The following is a 27,986-nucleotide window of genomic DNA, read 5'->3' as shown; positions in this document are numbered from 1 at the left end:
GGATAGGGATAGTCCTGATGATCCCTATAGCCACGCCGGACTCAATTCCGTTCCCCCTGTACCAACTAGAGAATATCGGAGTAATACGGGAAAATGTCTCCATACGTTACTATCTGACCACCACCTCCGCCGTTCGTCGAAACAACATACTTATCAGAATTTTCCTAACAGAATACAAGCAAAGGGGGGAGATCACAGTATGCCCTCACCCGGTAGGCCGAGGTGAGCTAGACGAGTACGGGTTTAACCGAACCGATGGGTGTGTACTAGAAATAGTGCCCGCACACAGGCACTTCACGAGGGTAGGCTACGGAGGGAAGGGAAGATACTGCGTCTCTACCACAGAGCGTTCATACCGGTATAATGACCTGCAGTGCCCGATACCACAGCCGAACTTTTGCTTTGCGCCGCTACGACCTGTCACGATCGGGCAAGCGCATATCACCCAGGTTAGGCGCCGGAAGCCCGAAGTTATTGATGTAACTGATCAGCTCCACGATCATTTGCAGGATTATGATGAGCCAGAGCAGGTCCCTATCCCACATCTAACCGAAATATTACGAGAATGGAGGCTCAGGGTGGGTCAATACATAAAGCTCTACCACCAACTGCAAACTAAAATCAAAGTACTGGAAGAAGATATCGATGTAGACTTACAAAGTCAGAGTTGGTGGAGAAAGGTCTGGGACTGGGGAATAAATGTGAACATCCATCCTTGGATTCGAATAATTTCATACATACTGGTCGGGATACAATTGATCTTAGCAGTAACATGAGGCATAATGGCCTGCCAGGCATGCAGGCACCAAGCACGACAAAGAGGGACCCATGACCGGTCCCCAAATACTAAACAAGCCTGTCTAATAAAGGGGCAGGAGGATTTGGCCTTTGTTAATTTGATTTAAGCAACCGGGACTCCTGAAACCACGTGACTGGCCAGCACGTTGAGGTAGGGAGTACCGGGCTGTGCACAAAATCTAATAAAAGTAGGGCGGTCGATAAAAGGGGGACTAGGACTAGTCCCTTTACCGAAAGGAGGGAATTGTTGTAGGCATTAGGCACCTGCTGAATATATCAAAACTCATATAAGTTTAAAGTGGCCACATATAAAATGGCTGCCCAAGCATGATGGGAACCCCGTTAGTCAAGTAATGAACTGGGGCTGACCGAGTGAGGCCCACTACCAGGAATGCCTTGGATACAAGATAAGTATAACGAACCATTATAGTACACTGGTATAATCAGTGACTTCACACAGCCGAACCCCGAGGAACAGAGATAAGGGGAGAACCTGCCTCACATAATGAGGTCATTAATCAGCCCGAGCTGACAAAAACCGAACATACAGCCCCTGAGGTATCAGGGGAATTCTATTGGGTTAAAGAAACCTATATGTAATCTATAATCGTTATGATTGGATTGTGTCCAGCCAAAGTGGGCTGAGTAACTGTAAAGAACTATTGTAAAACATATAAATATCAATGAGTTTCTTTGTTCGTCGGAGAGAAGTGCCTGGATCCAGTCCTGAGGCTTCCTCCCCGCTAGCGAAAATAAAAGTCCGCACTGGCGTTGGAACCGACTCTGAATGTTGAGTGATTCTTCTGAGAAAACATTCACGCTAACAGTACTCTATGAAGTTAAACATGCTGCAGTAAATTAAAGTGACGTGTGACCATAATAACCCTGCATCAAAATATTTGTATTCCTTTGAGGAGTCGACTTGTAATAAAAGCTGGGAAATTACTGCTATTGATCCAATAGTAAAATTAGTGAGTCAAAGGAGGTCATATCAATAGAAATTTGTCTACTTTAGCTACAAAAGACATTCTCCACAGTTGTAAAAACACTGTTCTGTGAGAGGAGCAGACTCTCAAATAAAAACAGGGAATGCTGAAAATCCCAGCGGGCCAGGCAGCATTTGTGGAGAGAAAAACAGAGTTAATGTTTCGGGTCGATAACCCTTCATCAGAACTCGTCAGACTCTCAGAAAGTTGCACTCTGACCAAGGATGAATTTTTGAAGGGGAACTTATAAGCTTGAAATATCAAGAACCCCATACCACTGAAATGGAAACGGGCAGCATGAGAGATCAGTATCAGACCTTCCACCAGAACAGAAACAGTGAAGGACAGAACATCTCCTTGAGATTATCTACATGTGTAATATGTGCCAGCACTCATCCAGGTGATGATCTCCCTATGATCATTCGTTAGATGTGATTGCTCATTGGCCTGTACAGCTAACACTGGAATCAACAACCAAGATGAGGAGTGACACCAGAGATCTTAGTTTATTAGCATTTGGATGATTGGATTGGCTCTTAAAAAAAATCAGAGACAGAACTTCAGAAGAAGGTACAGATCAAGAATAATTACTTTGACTACAATGCCAGAAAGAATTTGTTTCATATTAGGCAGTATATATCTAAGGTTATAGCGAACAGCAGTACCACAATCCTCCATCAAACATGTTACAGCAATCTATCAGATTTTCAAAAAGCTACTGCATCTTTAGCCACAAGGTACTGTATGATTCATTTGATAATCAAAAAATGAAAAACAAATGTGACATTAAAAAAGTGTTATGAAGTAAAATATTAGAAATGCTTCCCGATATTTCCCATCCTTTCCCAGCAACTCCCAGTGTGTTCATGTCATTGCGAAGACTGGGTTTGTGGAAGCATTAATCATTAATGCTTGACCTATCAGTGACCTAGTAGTACTTCCTCTTGATTACTACACTGACTGCTTGTTGCTGATCCCTGCCAGCTCTTTGCTACGGATGTGGCACTGCTCTATAAATGGCAGCAGGAAGAGATAATAAAGTTGTACCCAAGCCAGTTCCATTTGCTGTGATCTATTGTTACAGCTGCTGCTTTGTGATCTTTATTTGGCATTATAGCCAAATAAAGGATCATTTCAAAAATGACCCTTTTTGCCTGTCCTATATATCAAGATTAGAAAGATATTGCCATGTGTGTGTATTAATGGTCATGTGAGGCCCACTTGTTCACCAATGCAGTGTAAACTTGATGGCCCTGATATTTGCAGGGAGCTGTCAGCGAACCAGGAAACACAGACGATTGCCGGGAACGCTGAGGTTCTGCCGAATTTAATGAGGTCTTCGATGTACATCACCAAGACTGGCTTGGTAACACCACTACTGACCGAGCTAAGCAAGTCCTGGAGGACATAACTGCCAGACTGAGCCTGCGGCAGTTGGTGAGAGAACCAACACAAGGGAAAAACCTACTTGAGCTGGTCCTCACCAATCTACCTGTCGCAGATGCATCTGTCAATGACAGTATTGGTAACAGTGACCATTGCACAATTCTTGTGCGGATGAAGTCCCATCTTCACACCGAGGACACCCTCCATTGTGTTGTATGGCACTACCACTGTACTAAATGGAATAGATTCAGAACAGATCTAGCAGCTCAAAACTGGGCATCCATGAGGCACTGTGGGCCATCAGCAGCAGCAGAATTATCTTCTACCACAATCTGTAACCTCATGGCCCAGCATATCCTTCACTCTACCATTACCATCATGCCAGGAGACCAACCCTGTCAATGAGGAGTGAAGAAGAGCATGCCTGGAGCAGCACCAGGCATAACTATAAAAATGAGATGCCAACCTGGGATGTTGCAACACAGGACTACATGTACGCTAAGCAACAGAAGCAGCATGATATAAACAGAGCTAAGTGATCCAACAATCAACAGATCACATCAAAGCTCTGCAGTCCTGCCACATTCAGTCATAAATGGTGGTGGACAATTAAACAACTAATGGAAGGAGGAGGCTCCATGAATATCCCCATCCTCAATGATGGCGGAGCCCAGCACGTGAGTGGAAAAGACAAGGCTGAAGTGTTTGCAACCACCTTCAGCCAGAAGTACCAAGTGGGTGATTCATATCAGCCTCCTCCTGAGGTCCGCATCACCACAAAAGCCAGTCTTCAGCCAATTTGATTCACTCCATGTGATTATATTTTTTTAATTCGTTCCTGGGATGTGGGCGTTGCTGGCAAGGCCAGCATTTATTGCCCACCCATAATTGCCCTTGAGAAGGTGGTGGTGAGCTGCCTTCTTGAACCGCTGCAGATGAAGGTGCTGTTAGAGAGGGCGTTCCAGGATATTGACCCAGCGACAATGAAAGAACGCCGATATATTTCCAAGTCGGGATGGTTTGTGACTTAGAGGGGAATGTGTAGGTGGTGGTGTTCCCATGAGCCTGCTGCCCTTGTCCTTCTAGTTGGTAGAAGTCGCGAGTTTGGGAGGTGCTGCCGAAGAAGTCTTGGTGAGTTGCTGCAGTGCATCTTGTAGATGGTACACACTACAGCCATGGTGCGTCAGTGATGGAGGGAATGAATGTTTAAGGTGGTGATTGGGCTGCCAATCAAGCAGGCTGCTTTGTCCTGGATGGTGTCGAGCTTCTTGAGTGTTGTTGGAGCTGCACTCATCCAGGCAAGTGGAGAGTATTCCATCACACTCCTGACTTGTGCCTTGTAGAAGGTGGAAAGGCTTTTGGGAGTCAGGAGATGAGACACTTGCTGCAGAATACCCAACCTCTGACCTGCTCTTGTTGCCACAGTGTTTATGTGGCTGGTCCAGTTAAATTTCTAGTCAATGGTGACCCCCAGGATGTTGATAGTGGGGGATTCGGCAATGGAAATTTTTATGTACTGAATAAAGAGTAAGACTAGATACTGCAAGCACAAAGTAAGGTGTGACCATGAGTCAATAGTGTAACTATTTACAATGTGAGACGCTCTGGGGCCTTCCTTTCCCTGGTTGATCGTCTCGGTGCAAATACTGGTGTTGGTGAGTCATTTGTTGGGCCTCCGCTGAGCTGCTGCGCAACTGGCCTTGCTGGGCTGCTGGGGGTGGTGAGTCCTGCTGGGCTGCTGGGGGTGGTGAGTCCTGCTGGGCTGCTGCGGGTGATGGGTTTTGCTTCGTGGTCAACCGCTGGGTCGGTTGCCACTTGTGTGTGTGTTGGAGGGTTGAAAAAGGTACAGTGTATTGTGGGTTCTGGATAGTCCGTAAATCTGTGTTTGGTTTGGTCCAAGTGTTTTCTGCAGGTGAATCCATTTGCGAGTTTTACCACAAACACCCTACTCCCCTCTTTGGTCAAAACAGTGCCAGCAAGCCACTTGGGACCTTGTCCATAGTTCAACAGGGTCATTTATTTCAATTTCACGTGACACATTTGCGCGATCATGATATGTATTCTGTTGAAGCTGCCTGCTCTCTACCTATTCGTGTAGATCAGGGTGGACTAACGAGAGCCTTGTCTTAAGTTTTCTTTTCATGAGTTCAGCGGGAGGGACCCCGGTGAGCGAATGGGGTCTTGTGCAGGAGCTTAGCAGGACTCAGGATAAGCGAGTGTGCAGTGAACCTTCAGTTACCCTTTTCAAGCTCTGCTTGATTGTTTGAACTGCTCGTTCTGCCTGACCATTGGACGCTGGCTTAAACAGGGCAGACATGACATGTTTGATCCCATTGCGGGTCATGAACTCCTTCAATTTGGCACTGGTAAAGCACGGCCCATTGTCACTTACAACGACATCAGGCAGGCCGTGTGTGGCAAACATGGCCTATAGGCTTTCAATGGTGGCAGCGGACGTGCTTGCCGAAATTATCACGCATTCAATCCATTAGGATATGCATCTACAACCACTAAAAACATTTTTCCCAAGAATGGGCCTGTATAGTCGACATGGATCCTAGACCACAGTTTGGAAGGCCAGGACCATAAACTTAGTGATGCCTCCCTGGGTGCATTGCTTAACTGGGAACACGTATTACATTTGTGCACACTGGACTCTTAAGTCTGCATTGATACCGGGCCACCACACGTGGGATCTGGCTATCGCTTTCATCATTACGATGCCTGGGTGGGTGCTGTGGAGATCACTAATGAAGGTGTCCCTGCCCTTTTGTGGCATAACTACCCGATTACTCTAGAGGAGGCAGGCTGCCTATATAGACATTTCATCCTTACGCCGCTGGTACGGCTTTATTTCTTCCTGCATCTCTAACGGGACACCATCCCAACTCCTGTGGAGCACACAGTTTTTTTACTAAGGACAGTAAGGCTCATCCAGGTTCTAATCTGTCGGGCGGTAACAGGTGATTGCTCACTCTCGAATGCTTCCATTGCCATAACTAAATCTGCGGGCTGTGTCATCTCCACCCCTGTGGTGGGCAATGGTAGCCCACTGAGAGCATCGGCACAATTTTCTGTGCCTGGCCTGTGGTGGATGGCATAGTTGTATGCGAACAATGTGAGCGGCCATCTCTGGATGTGGGCCAATGCATTCGTATTTATCCCCTTACTTTCAGAAAAGAGGGATATAAGCGGCTTGTGGTCGGTTTCCAATTCAAATTTGAGCCCAAGCAGAATTGATGCATTTTCTTTACCCTGTAAACACACGCTAACGCTTCTTTTTTGATCATACTGTAGGCCCTCTCAGCATTAGACAGACTCCTGGATGCATAAGCAACCGGTTGCAATTTCTCAAATTCATTAGCTTGTTGCAATACACACCTAACCCCGTACGACGACGAATCACATGCTAATATCAAACTCTTACATGGATCGCACAACACAAGCAATTTGTTTGAACATAACAGCTTCCTACCTTTCTCAAAGGCATTTTCTTGGCTTTTACCCCATACCCATTCATCTCCTTTACGCAGTAAAGTGTGCAGGAGTTCTAACAATGTGCTGAGACCCGGTAAGAAGTTACCAAGGTAGTTCAGGAGTCCTAGAAACGACCGCAGCTCCGTCACGTTCTGTGGTCTCGGTGCGTTCCTGATTGCCTCCATCTTTGAATCGGTGGGCCTGATGCCATCCGCAGCGATTCTTCTCCCCGGGAACGCCACTTCAGGCGCCAGGAAAACACACTTCGAGCGTTTTAGCCTGAGCCACACACGATTAAGCCGACTAAGAACCTCCTCCAGGTTCTGCAGGTGCTCGACTGTGTCCCAACCTGTAACCAAGATGTCGTCCTGGAAGACCACTGTGCACGGGACCGACTTCAGCAAGCTTTCCATGTTCATCTGGAATATCGCCACGGCCGATCGAATCCCAAACGGGCATCTGTTGTAAATGAAGAGGCCTTTGTGTGTGTTGATGCAGGTGTGGTCTTTCGATGATTCTTCCAGCTCCTGCGTCATGTAGGCCAAGGTCAAGTCCAGCTTTGTGAACGTTTTCCCTCCCGCCAGCGTCGCAAATAGGTCGTCTGCCTTTGGTAGCGGGTATTGATCCTGCAGTGAGAAACGATTGATAGTTATTTTGTAATCACCACAGATTCTGACAGTGCCATCTCCCTTGAGGACTGGAATGATCGGACTGGCCCACTCATTGAATTTGATCGGCGAAATGATGCCCTCTCATTGCAGCCTGTCCAGCTCGATCTCCACCCTTTCTCTCATCATGTAAGGTACCGCTCTCACCTTGTGATGGATGGGTCGCGCCCCTGGAATCAAATGGATCTGTACTTCTGCTCCTTGGAACTTGGTTCGAACAGCGAGGGAAACTTGCTTAGGACCTGGGCACATGAGGTGTCATCGACGGACGAAAGCGCTCGGATGTCATTCCAGTTCCAGTGTATCTTTCCCAGCCAGCTGCTGCTGAACAGCATGGAGCCATCGCCCAGTACCACCCAGAGTGGTAAATCATGCACCGCTCCATCATAGGAGACCTTTACGGTAGCACTGCCGATTATGGGAATCAGTTCCTTTGTGTACGTTCTCAGTTTAGTACGAATGGGAGTCAAGACTGGCCTTGAAGCCTTGCTGCATCACAATTTATCAAAAGTCTTTTTGCTCATTATGGACTGGCTTGCGCCCGTGTCCACCTCCATGAACATCGGGAGTCCAATTAATTCAACCCTCAGCATTATCGGAGGTCACTTTGTGGTAAATGTGTGCACCCCATATACCTCTGCCTTCTCGGTCTGAGGCTCTGGTTCATCATGATCCACCATGGATCTGTCCTCCTCTGCAACATGGTGGTTTTCAGGATTAGCAGGGTTTGTAGCTCGCCTGCACATGCGTTGGAGGTGTCCCATTGTTCCACAGCCCTTGCAAACGTATCGTTTGAAGTGGCATGAATGGAAATGATGATCACCCCCGCAGCGCCAACAATGTGTTAATGGCCTTCTATTCACCACCCTTGAAGGTGGCCTCTGAGTCATCTGCGGACGTGCAGCTGCAGGCATGTAAGTCCTGCCCTGTACATTTCGATTTGAAAACAACGTTACTTTGTTCACAGTACTTGCAGCAGCGCTAGTGTGCTGAGAAATTTGTTTGGTATTGTCACTGGTGGCGATAAACACCTGGGCTATCGCTATGGCTTTACTCAAGGTTGGGGTCGTTACAGCCAAAAGTTTCCGAAGTATTACTTCATGGCCAATGCCAAGTACAAAGAAGTCCCTGAGCATGTGCTCCAAGTGTCCTTCAAATTTGCAATGTCCTGCAAGGCGCCTTAGCTCAGCGACGCAGCTCGCCACTTCCTGGCCTTCAGACCTCTTGTACTGTAGAACCGATACCGTGCCATCAGAACGCTTTCCTTCGGGTTTAGATGCTCCTGGACCAGTGTGCACAACTCATTGTATGACTTGTCTGTGGGTTTCGCTGGAGCAAGCAGGTTTTTCATGAGGCCATACGTTGGTGCCCCGCAAGCGAGGAGGAGGATCACCCTTCGTTTGGCAGCGTTCGCTTCTCCTTCCAGCTCGTTGGCCACGAAGTATTGGTCAAGTCTCTCCTCGAAGGTTTCCCAATCATCTCCCTCGGAAAATTTCTCCAGGATGCCCACAGTTCTCTGCATTGTTGCGGTGGGGCTCGTCATCTGTATCTCGTCATCAGTTTGAACAAAGGGTCTGACTAGATACTGAAAGCTCAAAGTAAGGTGTGACCGTAGTCCTTTATTACAGATCTCAGAGTGCCTCTCCAGCCTGTGAGGCCTCCTTATATACAGGTGCACACAAGGGATTGTGGGATCCCTTGGGACTCCAGGGGATAGGCCCACTAGTGGTTAGACATGCTATTTACAGGTTTACATAATATCAAGAAATGGCTCAATGCAGCAAAGGCTACAGGCCCCGACAACATCCCGGCTGTCGTGCTGAAAACTTGTGCTTCAGAACTAGCCGTGCCTCTAGCCAAACTATTCCAGTACAGCTGCAACACTGGCATCTACCCAACAAGATGGAATACTGCCCAGGTATGCCGTGTCCACAAAAAACAGGACAAATCCAATCTGGCCATTTACCGTCCCATCAGTCTACTCTCAATCATCAGCAAAGTGATGGAAGGTGTTGTCACAGTGCGATCAAGCAGCACTTACTCACCAATAATCTGCTCACCGATGCTCAGTTTGGGTTCTGCCAGGACCTCTCAGCTCCAGAACTCATTACAGCCATGTTCCAAACATAGAAAAAAGAGCTGAATTCCAGAGGAGAGGTGAGTGTGACTCTCCTTGACATTAAGGCAGCATTTGACTGAGCCCGAGTAAAATTGAAGTCAATGAGAATCAGGAGGGAAACTCTCCATTGGCTGGAGTAATACCTAGCACAAAGGTCAATCATCTCAGCTCCAAGACATCATTGCAGAAATTCCTCAGGGCAGTGGCCAACCATCTTCAGCTGCTCCATCAATGATCTTCCATCGACCGTAAGTTGAGAAATGAGGATGATTGATCACGATTGCAGTGTTCAGTTCTATTTGTAACTCCTCAGATAATGAACCAGTCCATGCCAGCATGCAGCAAGAGCTGGACGACATTCAGGCTTGGGCTGATAAATGGCAAGTAATATTCGCGCCACACAAGTGCAAGGTAATGACTATAAGAACATAAGAAATAGGAGCAGGAGTAGGCCATACAGCACTTCGAGCCTGCTTCAACCTTTTAATACTGTTGTGTATCTGTAAAGCATGCACTCCCATGTTCCGCCACCAGAGAGTGCACACATTTTCAATGAAATGTTCACCTATAATGCTAAATGTAAAATTGAATGGCTTACCCGTAGCCCTGGAACTGGACACTGGCGCTAGCCAATCCATCATGAGTAAAAAGATGTTTGAGAGACTGTGGTGCAACAAGGCACTCAGACCAGCCCTGAGCCCCATCCACACGAAACTGAGAACGTACACCAAAGAGCTTATCACTGTCCTGGGCATCGCCATGGTCAAGGTCACCTACGAGGGCACAGTGCATGAACTGCCACTCTGGATTGTCCCGGGCGATGGCTCCACACTGCTTGGAAGGAGCTGGCTGGGCAAAATTCACTGGAACTGGGATGACATCCGAGCACTATCACATGTCGATGAGGCCTCATGTACCCAGGTTCTTAACAAATTTTCTTCCCTTTTTGAGCCAGGCATTGGAAGCTTTTCTGGGGCGAAGGTGTTGATGCACTTGGTCCCAGAGGCACGACCCATTCACCACAAGGCGCGAGTGGTACCTCACATGATGAGGGAGAGAGTGGAAATCGAGCTGGACAGGCTGCAATGCGAGGGTATCATCGCCCCAGTGGAATTCAGTGAGTGGGCCAGCTCGATTGTTCCAGTGCTCAAAAGTGATGGCACGGTCAGGATTTGCGGCGATTATAAAGTAACCATTAATCGTTTCTCGCTACAGGACCTATACCCACTACGTAAGGCAGACGACCTATTTGCGACGCTGGCAGGAGGCAAAACATTCAGCAAGCTCAATCTGACTTCGGCCTACATGACACAGGAGCTGGAGGAGTCTTCGAAGGGTCTCACCTGCATCAACACGCACAAGGGACTGTTCATCTACAACAGATGCCCGTTTGGAATTCAGTCGGCTGCAGCGATCATCCAGAGAAACATGGAGAGCCTACTCAAGTCGGTACCACACATGGTGGTTTTTCAGGACGACATATTGGTCACGGGTCGGGACACCGTCGAGCACCGACAAAACCTGGAGGAGGTCCTCCAGCGACTGGATCGCGTAGGGCTGTGGCTGAAGAGGTCGAAATGTGTCTTCATGGCAACAGAAGTGGAATTTTTGGGGAGCAAGATCGCGGCGGACAGCATTCGGCCCACAGACGCCAAGTCAGAGCCTATCAGGAACGCGCCAGGCCACAGAACGTCACAGAGCTGCAGTCGTTCCTGGGACTCCTCAACTATTTTGGTAACTTCCTACCGGGGTTAAGCACCCTCTTAGAGCCCCTACATGTGTTATTGCGTAAAGGTGAGAACTGGGTATGGGAAAAAAAACAAGTAATTGCTTTTGAGAAAGCCAGAAACATTTTATGCTCCAACAAGCTGCTTGTATTGTATAACCGTGGTAAAAGACTTGTGCTAGCATGTGATGCGTCGTCGTACGGAGTCGGGTGTGTATTACAACAAGGTAACATTGCGGGGAAGTTGCAACCTATTGCCTATGCCTGCAGGAGCTTGTCTAAGGCCGAGAGGGCCTACAGAATGATTGAGAAAGAGGCATTAGCGTTTGTGCTCGGGGTAAAGAAAATGCATCAGTACCTGTTTGGCCTCAAATTTGAGCTGGAAACCGATTACAAGCCCCTCATATCCCTGTTCGCTGAAAACAAGGGGATAAACACTAATGCCTCCTCCCGCATACAAAGGTGGGCACTCGCGCTGTCAGCCTATAACTATACCATCCGCCACAGGCCAGGCACCGCGAACTGTGCGGATGCTCTCAGTCGGCTACCATTGCTCACCACGGGGGTGGAAATGGCACAGCCTGCAAACTTGTTAATGGTGGCGCAGCCCGCAGACTTGTTGATGGTCATGGAAGCATTTGAAAATGATAAATCACCTGTCACAGTCCGCCAGATTAGGACTTGGACCAGCCAAGATCCTCTGCTATCCCTAGTAAAAAACTGTGTACTGCATGGGAGCTGGGCCAGCATCCCCGTTGAAATGCAAGAGCTAATCAAGCCGTTCCAGCGGTGAAAGGACGAGCTATCCATTCAGGCAGACTGCCTGTTGTGTGCTACCCAAAAAGGGCAGGGAGACGTTCATCTCAGATCTCCACAGCACACACCCGGGTATCGTAATGATGAAAGCGATAGCTAGAGCCCATGTGTGGTGGCCCGGTATTGACTCTAACTTAGAGTCCTGTGTACCGCAATGCAGCGTGTGTGCTCAGTTGAGCAATGCGCCCAGAGAGGCAACACTAAGTTTGTGGTCCTGGCCTTCCAGACCAGAGTCAAGGATCCATGTCGACTATGCGGGCCCATTTCTCGGTAAAATGTTCCTGGTGGTGGTGGATGCTTTTTCAAAATGGATTGAATGTGAAATAATGTCGGGAAGCACCACCACTGCCACCATTGAAAGCCTGAGGGCCATGTTTGCCACCTACGACCTGCCTGACATACTGACATTTAAAGAATTCATGACCCGCAATGGGATCAAACATGTCAATTCGGCCCCGTTTAAACCAGCCTCCAATGGGCAGGCAGAGCGGGCAGTACAAACAATCAACCAGAGCCTTAAACGAGTCACAGAAGGCTCACTCCAAACCCGCCTGTCCCGAGTACTGCTCAGCTATCGCACGAGACCCCACTCACTCACAGGGGTGCCCCCGGCTGAGCTACTCATGAAAAGGACACTTAAAACCAGACTCTCGCTGGTTCACCCCAACCTGCATGATCAGGTAGAGAGCAGGCGGCAGCAACAAAATGTAAATGATGGCCGCGCCACTGTGTTAGGGGAAATTGATCTGAATGACCCTGTGTATGTGCTAAACTATTGACATGGTCCCAAGTGGATCGCGGGCACGGTGATAGCTAAAGAAGGGAATAGGGTGTTTGTAGTCAAACTAGACAATGGACAAATTTGCAAAAAGCACCTGGACCAAATGAGGCTGCGGTTCACAGACTGCCCTGAACAATCCACAGCAGACACCACCTTTTTCGAGCCCACAACACACGTCCAAAAGATCAACAACACCACCCTGGACCAGGAAATTGAACCCATCACGCCCAACAGCCCAGCAAGGCCAGGCTCAACCAGCAGCCCTGCAGGGCCAACAACACGCCAGCCCAGCGAGGGCACAGCCAACACACCAGAGCAGACATTTGTACCGAGCTCCCGACCGCCTCACCTTGTAAATAGTTTTCACTTTGACTTTGGGGGGGGGAGTGATGTTGTGTATCTGTAAAGCATGCACTCCCATGTTCCGCCACCAGAGAGCGCATCCCCTGAAGTCCCAAGGGATCCCAGCACTTGGGAGCACTGTATATAAGCCAGCCCCTAAGGCCTGTTCCTCACTCTGGAGTGTCTTAATAAAGACTGAGGTCACTGTTACTTTAACCTCCCTGTGTGCAGTCTCATCTGTGCTAGGAACACAATAAATGTGACCTTGGCTGGTCCGATCATGGACTCAGGTCCACTTTCCTGCTCGCTCCCCATAACCCTTTATTCCCTTATCGGTCAAGAAACTGGCTATCTCTGTCTTAAATTTATTCAATGTCCTGGCTTCCACAACTCTCTGAGGCAGCGAATTCCACAGATCCACAACCCTCTGAGAAAAGAAATTTCTCTTCATCTCAGTTTTAAATGGGCAGCCCTTTATTCTAAGATTATGCCCCCTAGTTCTAGTCTGCCCTGTTATGAATGTAAACTTTACTAGTGTGTGAGACTTGCCACCAGGGGGCGCACCTGTTGGAGACCCAAGGGTCACCTGCACACCCTGGGCAAGCAGATATAAAAGGCAGTCTATCATTCTGCTTCTGCACTCTGGAGTTACATTAAAGAGACCACGGTCACAACAGTTTGAGCTTACAGTATAGGGTCTTGTGAAGTTATTCTGAACATAACAATTGGCGACGAGTAACAGATCACGAACTTTCATGCGGTTATGGCTGCTGTTGGTATTCTTGAGAGATTTGTTGAGGGTGATGATTGGGAAGCCTTCGTTGAGCGTCTTGACCAGTACTTCGTGGCCAATGAGCTGGATACGGAAGATACCGCGATCAAGCGCAGGGCGATTCTCTTCACCGTTTGTGGATCCACGATATACGGCCTCGTCAAAAATCAGCTCGCACCGATGAAACCAACAGACAAGACATATGCAGAATTGTGCACGCTTGTTCGGGAACACCTCAAGCCGAAGTAGAGCATCTTAATGGCCAGGTATCGCTTTTGCACGCACCACCACTCCGAGGGCCAGAACGTGGCGAGCTATGTCGCCGACCTAAGACGCCTTGCAGGACCGTGTGAATTTGCTGGAATTTTGGGGGAAATGTTGCGGGACTTTATCATGCTTGGAATCGGCCACAAGGTCATTCTTCGCAAACTGCTGTCTGCCGAATCCCCAGATCTGAGCAAGGCCATCACGATAGCCCAGGCTTTCATGTCCACGAACAATAACACTAAACAGATATCTTTGCAGCATCGAAGCTCAGCGGCAAGTACTGTGCATAAAATAACGCCTTCAGCAGGCAGGACTGTACATGGCAGGGCCTACACGCCTGCAGAGGCCAGACCTAGGATGACTCAGAGTCCGCTGTGGGTGTGAATGCGAATCCATTAACACCATGTTGGCGCTGCAGGGGCAATCATAGAGCCCATCAATGTCGATTCAAGCACTATGTGTGCAAGGGTTGTGGAACAATGGGGCACCTCCAGCGAATGTGCAAACGTACTGCGACTCACCACGTGGCAGAGTCGGCAGAAGATGACCGATCCGTCACGGATCACGCTGAACGAGTAAGAGAGGCAACTCAACCCGAGGCTGAAGAGGAAGTGTGTGGGGTACACCACCAAAAGCCCTCCGATAATGTTGAAAGTCAAATTAAACGGCATTCCAGTTTTCATGGAATTGGACATGGGGCGGGGGGGGGGGTGTCAGTCAATTATGAGCCAGAAGGCTTTTGAGAAACTGTGGGGCAACAAGGCACAAAGACCAAAACTAAGCCCGATACGCACAAAGCTGCGCACTTACACCAAAGAGCTCATACCAGTTATTGGCAGTGCAGCAGTGAAGGTATTATACGATGGAACCGTGCATGATTTATCACTATGGATTGTACCAGGCAATGGCCCAACGCTGTTCAGCAGAAGTTGGCTAGGAAAGATCCGATGGAACTGTGACGACATCAAAGCACTGTCTTCGGTGGATGACACCTTGTGCGCCCAAGTGCTAAACAAATTCCCATCGTTATTTGAGCCAGGCACCGGCAACTTCACAGGCACCAAAGTGCAGATCCATCTAGTCCCTAATGCATGTCCCGTTCATCACAAGGCCTGAGCGGTTCCATATATGATGCGAGAGAAAGTCGAGATCAAGCTGAACAGACTTTAACGAGAGGGAATCATATCGCCTGTCAAGTTCAACGAGTGGGCCAGTCCAATTGTTCCGGTGTTGAAAAGCGATGGGACGGTCAGAATCTGCGGGGACTACAATCAACCGGGTAATAATCAACCGAGTCTCGTTACAGGACCAGTACCCACTACCCAAAGCGGATGACCTGCTTGCAATGCTAGCAGGGGAAATCGTTCACCAAGTTGGATCTAACCTCTGCTTACATGACACAGGAGCTGGCTGAACCTTCGAAAAAATTGACGTGCATCAACACACACAAAGAACTGTTCATATACCACAGATGCCCTTTTGTGATTCGCTCGGCTGCGGCCATCTTCCAGAGGAACATGGAGAGTCTGCTGAAATCGTATTGTTTCAAGATGACATCCTGATCACTGGTCGCAACACCACCGAACACTTGCACAACCTGTAAGAGATTCTAAAGTGACTGGACAGAGTGGGACTCAGGCTGAAACGCTCCAAGTGTGTTTTCCTGGCACCAGAGATCGAATTTTTGGGGAGAAAGATTGCAGCGGACGGCATCAGACCCACGGACTCCAAGACGGAGGCCATCAAGAATGCACCCAGACCACAGAACGTGACGGAGCTGCGTTCGTTCTTGGGACTCCTCAACTATTTTGATAACTTTCTACTGGGGTTGAGCACTTTGCTGGAACCTTTGCATTTATTGCTACACAAGGGTGACGACTGGGTTTGGGTTAAATCTCAAGAGACAGCCTTTAATAAGGCCAGAAACCTGCTATGTTCCAACAAGTTACTTGTATTGTATGACCCGTGTAAACGTTTAGTACTAGCCTGTGATGCATCTTTGTACGGGGTTGGCTGTGTGTTACAGCAAGCCATTGTGTCAGGCAAACTGCAACCGGTTGCTTATGCGTCCAGAAGTTTATCTAAGGCTGAAAGAGCCGACAGTATGGTTGAGAAAGAAGCATTAGCATGCGTATACGGGGTTAAGAAAATGCACCAATACCTATTTGGACTCCGGTTCGAGCTCAAAACTGACCACAAACCGCTCATTTCGCTATTCTCAGAAATCAAAGGTATTAACAGCAATGCTTCATCCCAAATATGGGCACTAACATTATCTGCGTATGGCTATTTAACCCGCCACAGACCAGGCATTGGGAACTATGCTGACGCCCTCAGTCGGCTACCATTGCCCACCACCGGGGCGGAAATGGCGCAACCCGCAGACTTGCTTCTTGTAATGGATGCTGTTGAGAGCGAGGGATCACCAGTCACGGCTCGCCAGATCAGGACCTGGACTAGCAAGGACCCTGTGCTATCACTAGTAAAAAGCTGTGTCCTTAATGGGAGCTGGTCGGCTGTTCCCGGGAAAATGCAAGACAAAATTAAGCCGTTTTGCCGACGCAAGGATGAAATGTCCATCCATTCGGATTGTCTTCTATGGGGGAATCACGTAGTTTTTCCAAAAAAAAGGCAGGGAAATGTTTATGTGCGACCTACACGGTACCCATCCAGGCATAGTCATGATGAAGGCTATCGCCAGGTCACACGTTTGGTGGCGCGGCATTGACTCGGAATTGGAGTCATGCGTACACCAATGTAACAGTTGTTCACAGTTGAGCAATGCACCAAAGGAAGCCCCACTGAGCCTGTGGTCATGGCCCTCCAAACCGTGGTCCAGGGTCCACGTAGATTTTGCTGACCCCTTTCTATGAAAGATATTCCGAGTAGCAGTGGACGCTTACTCTAAATGGATTGAATGTATAATAATGTCATCATGTACGTCCACTGCCACCATTGAAAGCCTCCGGCCATGTTCGCCACCCATGGTTTGCCCAACGTCCTTGTTAGTGATAATGGACCATGTTTTACCAGCTCGGAATTCAACGAGTTCATGACCTGCAATGGCATCAAACATGTCAGGTCTGCTCCGTTTAAGCCTGCATCCAATGGTCAAGCGGGACAGGCAGTCCAAACTATCAAGCAGAGCTTGAAACGTGCGACGGACAGTTCCCTGCAGACCTGATTATCTCGGGTTCTGCTCAGCTACCGGACGTGACCCCATTCACTTACTGGAGTTCCCCCTGCAGAATTGTTCATGAAGAGAGCACTCAAAACCAGGCTCTCCTTAGTCCACCCGGATCTCAATGATCATGTAGAAACCCGACGTCACCAGCATAATGTGTACCACGATCGCGCGGCTGTATCGCGTGACATTGAGGTTAATGACGCTGTGTTTGTTCTTAATTACGGTGATGGACCCAAATGGGTTGCTGGCACTGTTTTAGCCAAGAAGGGGAATAGAGTGTTCATTGTCGAACCTTTGAATGGACAAACGTGCAGAAAGCATTTGGATCAGACCAAACTGCGATTCACTGACAACCAAGAACAGCTGGAAGAGGACATTATCATCATTGATCCACACCCAACCAGCAACCGACCTCGCTGTCAACCACGAGGATGAACCCACCATGCCCGACAGTCCAATCAGACCAGCCGCGCTGCAGTGCAGCATGATCCGACCAACTCACCCATGCCAGGACTTCAACTCAGGCGATCAACCTGGGAACATAAAGCGCCAGATCGTCTCAACTTGTAAATAACTTGTATCTAAGAGGGGAGGTGGGTGGGGGTGGGGTGGGGGGAGTGATGTTATGTATGTAAACTTTACTAGTGTGCAAGACTTGCCACCAGGGGCGCACCTGTTGGAGACCCAAGGATCATCTGCACACCTCGGGCAAGCAGGTATAAAAGGCAGTCTACCATGCTGCTTCTGCACTCTGGAGTTACATTAAAGAGACCAAGGTCACAACAGTTTGAGCTTGCAGTATACAGTCTTGTGGAGTTATTCTGAACATAACATCCCCCATCAGTGGAAATATTCTCTCTGCATCCACCTGTCAAGCCCCCTCATAATCTTATTCGTTTCGATAAGATCACCTCTCAATCTTCTGAATTCCAATGAGTAGAGGCACAACCTACTCAACCTTTCCTCATAAGTCAACCCGCTCATCTCCGGAATCAACCTAATGAACCTTCTCTGAACTGACTCCAAAGCAAATATATCCTTTCGTAAATATGGAAACCAAAACTGCACACAGTATTCCAGGTGCGACCTCATCAATACCCTGTATAACTGTAGCAAGACTTCCCTGCTTTTATATTCCATTCCCTTTGCAATAAAGGCCAAGATTCCATTGGCCTTCCTGATCACTTGCTGTACCTGCATACTAACCTTTTGTGTTTCATGCACAATTACCCCCAGGTCCCGCTGTACTGCAGCACTTTGCAATCTTCCTCCATTTAAATAATAACTTGCTCTTTGATTTTTTTTCTGCCAAAGTGCATGACCTCACACTTTCCAACATTATACTCCATCTGCCAAATTTTTGCCCATTCACTTAGCCTTTTTCAGATTTTGTGTGTTCTCCTCACACATTGCTTTTCCTCCCATCTTTGTATCATCAACAAACTTGGCTACGTTACACTCAGTCGCTACTTCCAAGTCGTTAATATAGATTGTAAATAGTTGGGGTTCCAGCACTGATCCCTGTGGCACCCCACTACTTACTGATTGCCAACCCGAAAATGAACCATTTATCCCGACTCTATCCATGCTAATATATTACCCCCAACCCCGTGAATTTTTATCTTGTGCAGTAACCTTTTTTTGTGACACCTTGTGAAATGCCTTCTGGAAGTCCAAATACATCACATCCACTGGTTTCCCTTTATCCACCCTCTTCGTTACCTCCTCAAAGAATTCCAGTAAATTTGTCAAACATGACTTCCCCTTCATACATCCATGCTAACTCTGCCTGAGCGAATTTTCCTTTTCCAAATGTCCTGCTACTGCTTCTTAGACTCTCTCTTGTTGGAGATAGTCAAACGACCGCCCCTTGACATTCAATGGTATTGCCAACGCCGAATCCCCCATCGTCAACATCCTGGGGGTCACCATTGACCAGAAACTTAACTGTACCAGCCCCATAAATACTGTGGCAACAAGAGCGGGTCAGAGGCTGGGTATTCTGCAGCAAGTGTCTCCCCTCCTGACTCCCCAAAGCCTTTCCACCATCTACAAGGCACAAGTCAGGAGTGTGATGGAATACTCCCCACTTTCCTAGATGAGTGCAGCTCCAAGAACGCTCAAGAAGCTCGATACCATCCAGGACAAAGCAGCCCGCTTGATCGGCACCCCATCCACCACCGTAAACATCCACTTCCTCCACTACTGCCATACAGTGGCTGCAGTGTGTACCATCTACAAGATGCACTGCAGCAACTCACCAAAGCTTCTTCGACAGCACTTCCAAAACCCATGACCTCCTACCACCTAGAAGAACAAGGACAGCAGGTGCATGTGACCACCACCACCTCCAAGTTCCCTTCCAAGGAACACACCATCCTGATTTGGAAATATATCGCCCTTCCTTCATCATCGCTGGGTCAAAATCCTGTAATTCCCTACCTAACAGCACTGTGGGAGTGCCTTCACTACATGGACTGCACTGATTCAAGAAGACAGCTCACCACCACCTTCTCAGGGCAATTAGGGATGCGCAAATAATGCTGACCTTGCCAGTGATGCCCATATCCCATGAACGAATTTTTTAAAAACTAAGTCAAAAAATCAACTAATCTCGCTTGTACATTCCCTTAGTGACTGTCTTGCATATGCCTTTGCCTATCCTAGTGCTGTTATGCAGTGCTACCCCAGTGACTGCGATATGGCTTGTGGAAGGCTGCTGACTTTCACTGGGGGACACTGCAGATGGCCTTGCAGGATGCCCTCGAGGAGCTGTTGGCTGGAAGTGTGAAATCTCGTGATGGTGTTTCTTCTTCTTCACTCTGCTCTCCCTCTTCTTGTTGACCCACTGGCTGGGCAGGCTGGATTTCTTGGGTGTCTGAAATGAGGAAGGTACAAGGGTAGTGTTGTGGTGAGGGGAGCGGAGTAAAGTAAGAAGTGCATACTTACACCATGTGAAGCTTGTAAATCAGAAGATATTGTGGGATGAGGGGGAAGTGGGATGTGAGAAGGAGGATAACGTATTAGGATATTGGCATCTTGTATACTTTCAGCCCCATTGCTGGCCAAAGGCTCAGCCATGCCCCTGCCAAGAATGGCCAGCACTATGTCCTCCAAGGGGATGAGGTGAAGCTAATAATGTGCACAAAGCTCAAGTGCTGTGTCCTGAGACCATGGGCGCCCTGACCTGTTGAGCCATATGTGTTAGTGCTGAAGCACTTTTACCATTTTTTATCTGCAATAGGCAACTCAGCTTTAAGAGCTGCAGACTGCCTTTAAGAGATGCAAGTCAGCTTTAAGTAAAGCTAACCTCACTTGATTCACTAAATATATTCAAAAAGGAGTTAGATGAAGTCCTTACTACTAGGGGGATCAAGGGGTATGGTGAGAAAGCAGGAATGGGGTACTGAAGTTGCATGTTCAGCCATGAACTCATTGAATGGCGGTGCAGGCTAGAAGGGCCGAATGGCCTACTCCTGCACCTATTTTCTATGTTTCTATGTTTCTATGTTGAACAACATGAACTTTTTACTCCTGCTGAGAGCACAGCCTGTCAGCAGCGTGCTCAGCGCTAGGCTATGCGCTACACTCATGATAATTAGCAGGCAGCACAAAGTTGACATGCTGCGTGTGCCTTTTGGACGGGCACAGGCATATCTCCCATTGTGGTGCCTCCGGCCGTTTTCTTGCATTATCGAATTTCTAGGCCAGTATGTTTCCCTTTAATGCTCTGGCTGCAATCCGAATTTGCGAACTGTGTTCGTTATCATAGTTACCCTGCCGGCTCCCACATTGCCCTCTTGCCCAGAACATGGAGCTCTGCGTATGTGCAACTGAACATTGCTTAAATATTAATGTTAGTGGAGAGTTCTACCAGCTCTCTGCTAACAACAACAACAACATGTATTTATATAGCACCTTTAAAGTAGTGAAACGTCCCAAGGCACTTCACAGGAGTATTATGAGATTTAAAAAATTGACCCTGAGCCGCAGAAGTAGAAATTAATGCAGGTGGCCAAAAGCTTGGTCAAAGAGGTATGTTTTAAGGAGCGTCTTGAAGGAGGAACGAGAAGTAGAGAGGCGGAGAGGTTTAGGCAGGGAGTTCCAGAGCTTGGGGCCTAGGCAACAGAAGGCACGGCCACCAATGGTTAAGCGATTATAATCAGGGATGCTCAAAATTAACATTAAAAACAGTACAGTATAACTGGTTAGAAGCATGTCTTAGTGAAGACGCTAACAGCAGCTTGGAGTACTGTTATGTATGCAATAAAGGTTCAAACTGAGTACTGTTTAACTAAGCAAGGTACAACCTTGGCTCTGCTTTATTTAGATCCAAAGTGCCTGACTCCCAAAATGGCTGGCCTTTTATACCTGAGCAGCGCCATGAGCGTGCTGCTCAGTGGTCTCCAGCAATGACGCCATCTGGTGGCTACAAACAGAATGTACATACATGACAATACCCCCCCCCCCCCCTCTGAATCTTATCACAGTCTTTCACAGGTTGAGACAGTCCAGTGTTTTGCGCTCCCGGGTTGACCGTCTCAGTTCGACTCCAGCCTTGGGTGAGTGTGCGGGGTCTGTTGTGGCTGGATGACTGACTTGTTGGGGGTGGCAGTGGCCATGTCAGGAATTGCAAGTCGATTATTCTTGAACAGATCCGTGATGGAAATTCCGGGTTCACTGATGACCCTGGAGTCCTCTGAAGACTGTTGGTAGGTTGGTTGGTCGTCGATGGTTTCTTCATCCGACTGTTCTGGCTCGTCTGTGTGCCTCAGCTTTCTCTGATCAATGTGTTTCCTGCAAGTTTGCCCATTCTTGACCTTAATAATGAATACTTTGTTGCCCTCCTTGGCCATGACCATACCAGCGATCCATTTGGGACCCTGACCATAGTTCAATACCTATACAGGATCATTAACAGAAATCTCGCGTGACACAGTTGCGCGATCGTGGTACCCTTGTTGACTTTGTCTTCTGTATTCAACATGATTATTTAAATCCGGGTGTACCAGAGATAGCTTGGTCTTAAGACCTCTTTTCATCATGAGTTCAGCAGGCGAGACTCCTGTGAGTGTGTGGGGTCTTGTCCTGTAACTCAGCAGTGTGCAGGACAAGCGGGTCTGCAGTGACCCTTGAGTTACTCTCCTCATGCTTTGCTTGATAATTTGTGCTGCACGTTCAGCTTGCCCTTTAGACACAGGCTTGAATGGTGCTGACCTTACATGTTTTATGTCATTAAGTTTCACAAACTCCTGAAACTCCTGATTGGTGAAGCATGACCCATTGTCGCTCACCACTATGTCAGGCAGACCATGTTTCATGAACTTTACATTGAGATTCACTATGGTTGCCGTGGACGTGCTGGATGACATGATTATGCATTCTATCCACTTCAAATAAGCGTCCACCACCACTAAAAACATCTTGCCCAGGAAAGGACCTGCAAAATTTACATGGATCCTGGACCAAGGTTTGGATGGCCACGACCGCAGACTCAGCGGCGATTCCGCTGGTGCTTTGCTGAGCTGCATGCAAGTGTTGCACTGATGCACGCATTCTTCCAGCTCAGAATCAATTCCTGGCCACCATACGTGGGACCTGGCGATGGCCTTCATCATCACTATACCCGGATGTGTGCTGTGTAACTCACGCACGAACTTCTCTCTCCCTTTCTTGGACATTACAACGCGATTGCCCCACAATACGCAATCTGCTTGAATAGACAGTTCGTCCTTGCAATTAATGTACGGTTTGGCCTCCTCGCACATTTGCTTAGGTATGGCAGACCAATCCCCTTTGAGGATGCAACCCTTTACCACCGATAAAATCGGGTCCTGGCTGGTCCAGGGCTTAACTTGTTGAGCCGTGAGAGGGGTTCCTTCATTCTCAAAAGCATCCATAACTAACAATAGGTGGCATTTCCACCTCCGGTGTGGCAACGGCAACCAGCTCAAAGCATCGGCACTATTCTCTGTGCCAGGTCTGTGGCAAATGAAAATCATCGGCAGATAATGTCAGTGCCCACCTTTGGTTGCGGGATGAAGCATTGGTAGTGATACCTTTGCTCTTGGAAAACAATTAAATGAGCGGCTTGTGATCGGTCTCTAATTTGAACCTCAGACCGAACAGATTTTTTTAACACCGTACACACACGCTAAAGCTTCTTTTTCTACCATGCTGTAGGCTCTTTCCACTTTAAACAAACTTTTGGATGCATACACGACAGGTTGAAGTTTCCCCGACTCATTGGCTTGTTGGAGTATGCAGCCAATTCCATATGACGAAACTAAACGTTTACATGGGTCATAATGTACCAGCAGCTTGTTCAAGCAAAGGAGATTGGTGACTTTCTCGAAAGCTCTGTCTTGCGATGTGCCCCGCACTCAGTTGTCGCCTTTTCTCAATACCATGTGCAGTGGTTCTAGTAAGGTTTTCAATTTAAGTAGGAAGTTACTGTTATGTATGTATGCCTACAATGTTATGATGTACTGTAACACTGAATGTACCTTCACCCTGTACACACCTTACCTGTACACCAGAGGGTGCTGCTGCTGGAGACCTGAACACTGCAGGTAACCAGTATAAAAGGGAGCTCACCTCTTGGTGTCCTCACTCTCGGAGCTGCAATAAAGGACTACAGTCGTCACAGTTTAAGTACCATACCCGTGCCTCGTGGAGTCATTAACAGAGTGCCTACATACATAATAGTTACCAAAGTAGTTAAGTAGACCCAGGAACGGACGCAGCTCCATCACATTCTGCGGCTTGGGTGCATTCTTGATGGCCTTGGTTTTCACGTCAGTAGGTCTGATGCCATCAGCGGTGATTTTCCTCCCGGGGAATTCGACCTCTGGTGCCATGAAGACGCACTTCAAGCGTTTCAGTCTGCGTCCCACTCTATCCAAACACAATAGAACCTCTTCCAGGTTGCTCAGATGTTCCTTGGAGTCACGACCGGTGATCAGGATGTCAACTTGTAACACAATGGTTCTGGGAACAGACTTTAGTAGACTTTCCATATTCCTCTGGAATATTGCTGCAGCTGAGCGAATTCCGAAAAGGCACCTGTGGTAAATAAATAGTCCTTTGTGCGTGTTAATGCACGTAAGTCTCTTCGATGTCTTGACCAACTCTTGTATCATATAGGCCGACGTCAAGTCCAGTTTTGTGAACGACTTCCCTCCGGCTAGCATCACAAACAAGTCATCAGCCTTCGGTAATGGGTACTGATCTTGTTTCGAAACCCTGTTGATCGTAGCCTTGTAGTCTCCACAGATTCTGACCGTGCCATCACTTTTCAGCACAGGAACAATGGGGCTGGCCCATTCATTAAATTCGACCGGTGATATGATACCTTCACGCTGGAGTCTGTCCAGTTCAATTTTGACCTTCTCCCTCATCATATACGGCACTGCCCAAGCTTAATGATGGACGGGTCTTGCATCTGAGTCCACGTGGATCTGCACCTTGGCTCCCGTGAAGTTGCCGATACCCGGTTCGAACAGCGAGGGGAACTTGCTCAATACTTAGGCACATGCAACTTCCTCCGATGACAGCGCCTTTATGTCGTTCCAGTCGCATCTGATTTTCTCCAACCAGCTCCTGTCGAGCAGTGTTGGGCCATTGCCTGGAACAATCCACAGCGGTAACTCATGAACCGCACCGTTATATGACACTTTAATTTGTGCACTGCCAATCGCCTTTATCAGTTCTTTGGTGTATGTGCGCAGCTTGGCTTTAACAGGGCTCAGTCTGAGCCTCACAGTCTTAGTATCCCAAAGCTTATAAAATGCCCTCTCGTTCATGATCGATTGACTCACCCCCATGTCCAGCTCCATCGATACCGGTATCCCGTTAAACTTCACATTAATCAAAATTGGTTTACTCTTGGTTATGAAGGAGTACAGTCCATACACTTCCTCCTCTGGCATCTCGGATTGCGTATCCGGATCCGCGCTAGTCTGACTCTCATCTTCCATGTGGTGTGTCGCAGCTCGCTTGCTCATCTGCGGACACTTGCGCTGGAGATGCCCCACTCTCAGACAGCCTTTGCAACTATATTGCTTAAATCAGCACTGTTGGTGCCAATGATTTCCCCCACAACGCCAACACGGAGAAGTCGGATACATTCCCGCTGGCGGACTTTGGGCTGCCACAGGTTTCGGGAACGTAGCCGGATAGGCCCTGCCATGTGCCGCTCTGCCGAACACCGAATCAGTCGCATTTACAGTACTTGCTTAAGACTCCTGTCCATCGTCATACATGATTGAGCGATCTGGATGGCCCTTTTTAAATCCAGCTCCTCCACTGCCAGAAGTTTGTGCAGGATCACCCCGTGGTTGATACCGATTACAAAGAAGTCCTGCAGCATGTCTGCCAACACCGTCCCGAACTTGCACGGTCCCGCTAGACGTCTCACGTTGGCAACGAATTCCGCCGCAGTCTGGCCCTCCGATCGAACGTGTGTATAAAACCTGTATCTCGAGATGATGATGCCGTCGTCTGGCTTGAGGTGCTCCCGTACCGATGTACACAGCTCCTTGTACGTTTTCTCTGCTGGATCACTAGGCATGAGTAGATTCTTTATCAGACTGTTGATCTTTGAACCGCTCACAGTGAGGAACACACCCCGGCACCGATCTGCATCATCGACCCCCTTCATTTTGTTGGCCATGAAGTACTGGTTCAAATGGCTCACAAAGTCTGCCCAATCTTCTCCCTCCACGAATCGCTCTAAAAATCCAATCATGCTCATTTTGCAAACAAAGGTTCTTGTATTCTCATTGCCAAATGTTATGTATGCAATAAAGGTTCAAACTGAGTACTGTTTAACGAAGCAAGGTACAATTTTGGCTCTGCTTTATTTAGGCCCAAAGTACCTGACTCTCAAAATGGCTGGCCTTTTATACCTCAGCAGCATCATGTGCGTGCTGCTCAGTGGCCTCCAACAATGACGCCATCTGGTGGCTACAAACAGAATGTACATACATGACAAGATAGAAACATAGAAACATAGAAAATAGGTGCAGGAGTAGGCCATTCGTTCCTTCGAGCCTGCACCACCATTCAATAAGGTCATGGCTGATCATTCACCTCAGTACCCCTTTCCTCTTTCTCTCCATACCCCTTGATCCCTTCAGCTATAAGGGCCATATCTAACTCCCTCTTGAATATATCCAATGAACTGGCATCAACAACTCTCTGCGGTAGAGAATTCCACAGGTTCACAACTCTCCGAGTGAAAAAGTTTCTCCTCATCTCAGTCCTAAATGGCTTACCCCTTATCCTTAGACCATGTCCCCTGGTTCTGGACTTCCCCAACATCAGGAACATTCTTCCTGCATCTAACCTGCCCAGTCTCGTCAGAATTTTATGTTTCTATGAGATCCCCTCTCATCCTTCTAAACTCCAGTGAATACGTGCCCAGTCGATCCAGACTCTCCTCATATGTCAGTCCTGCCATCCTGGGAATCAGTCTGGTGAACCTTCGCTGCACTCCCTCAATAGTAAGAACGTCCTTCCTCAGATTAGGAGACCAAAACTGAATACAAGGCCCTGTACAACTGCAGTAAGATCTCCCTGCTCCCATACTCAAATCCCCTAGCTATGAAGGCCAACATACCATTTGCCTTCTTCACCGCCTGCTGTACCTGCATGGCAACTTTCAATGACTGATGTACCATGACACCCAGGTCTCGTTGCACCTCCCCTTTTCCTAATCTACCACCATTCAGACCTAGTTCTGGTCTCCATACTACAATATTGAAGTGCTGGAGAAAGCACAAAAAAGATTTAGAAAGATGTTATCAGAATTGAGAGAAAAGATTGAGCTCATTGCTCAAGAAGAGGAGGCATAAATATAACATAACCACGAACAGGTCAAATAAAGAATTTTGAAAGAATCTCTTTACAGAGTGTGGTGATAGTGGTGAGATGTGGAACTCGCTGCCACATGGAGTGGTTGAAGCAGAGTGTTGGCACAATTAAGGTGAAGGCTGAATTCATACACGAGAGAGAAGGGAATCGAGGTATATGGGGACAGGTTGGGATCAGGTCATTCGAGTGAGAGGAGGTTCATGTGGAGTATAAACACCAGCATAAACCATTGAATGGCTTGTTTTGTGCTGTAAATTCTATGTAAATATGTAATGTAATGGTCACATGCATGATCGAATAAAGGAATGGTGGATGATTTCACTTAGAATGGACACATTTTGTTTCCTTTTCTAAAGTTTTATATACTGCACTTGATTAACAATCATGCACAATAAATACTGAACTCTATCACAGCCATATCCATTGGTATCGTTTTGTTATTTCTACCTAATCTGAGTAATGAGCTCCAATTATACAGCATTTTAAACCAGATAATATTTAAGATATTAAGTACATTGTGAGTTTTAATTTAGCACCAGAATAAAAGTCAGCATAAACAAGAATATGTTAATCAAGTTCGAGGTCATGAACGCCTGAGTCTATATATATCTTACACACCCCATGATGTTCTGTAATTCTTGCCCAGCGATGCACTGCATCTGTATTTTAGTTAAACTGACTGTCATTAATATGTAAAGGACTTTATTTCCCTGTCTCATCTATGGGTAACAGATGCAAAATGAGGTTGGGAGGAGAGGGGGGGGTGGGGGGTGGGGGGGACTGTG

The sequence above is a fragment of the Pristiophorus japonicus genome, chromosome 15 (assembly GCF_044704955.1).
Source record: "Pristiophorus japonicus isolate sPriJap1 chromosome 15, sPriJap1.hap1, whole genome shotgun sequence".
NCBI lineage: Eukaryota > Metazoa > Chordata > Chondrichthyes > Pristiophoridae > Pristiophorus > Pristiophorus japonicus.
The sequence above is the reverse complement of the archived record's forward strand: the minus strand, read 5'-3'. Positions refer to the sequence as shown.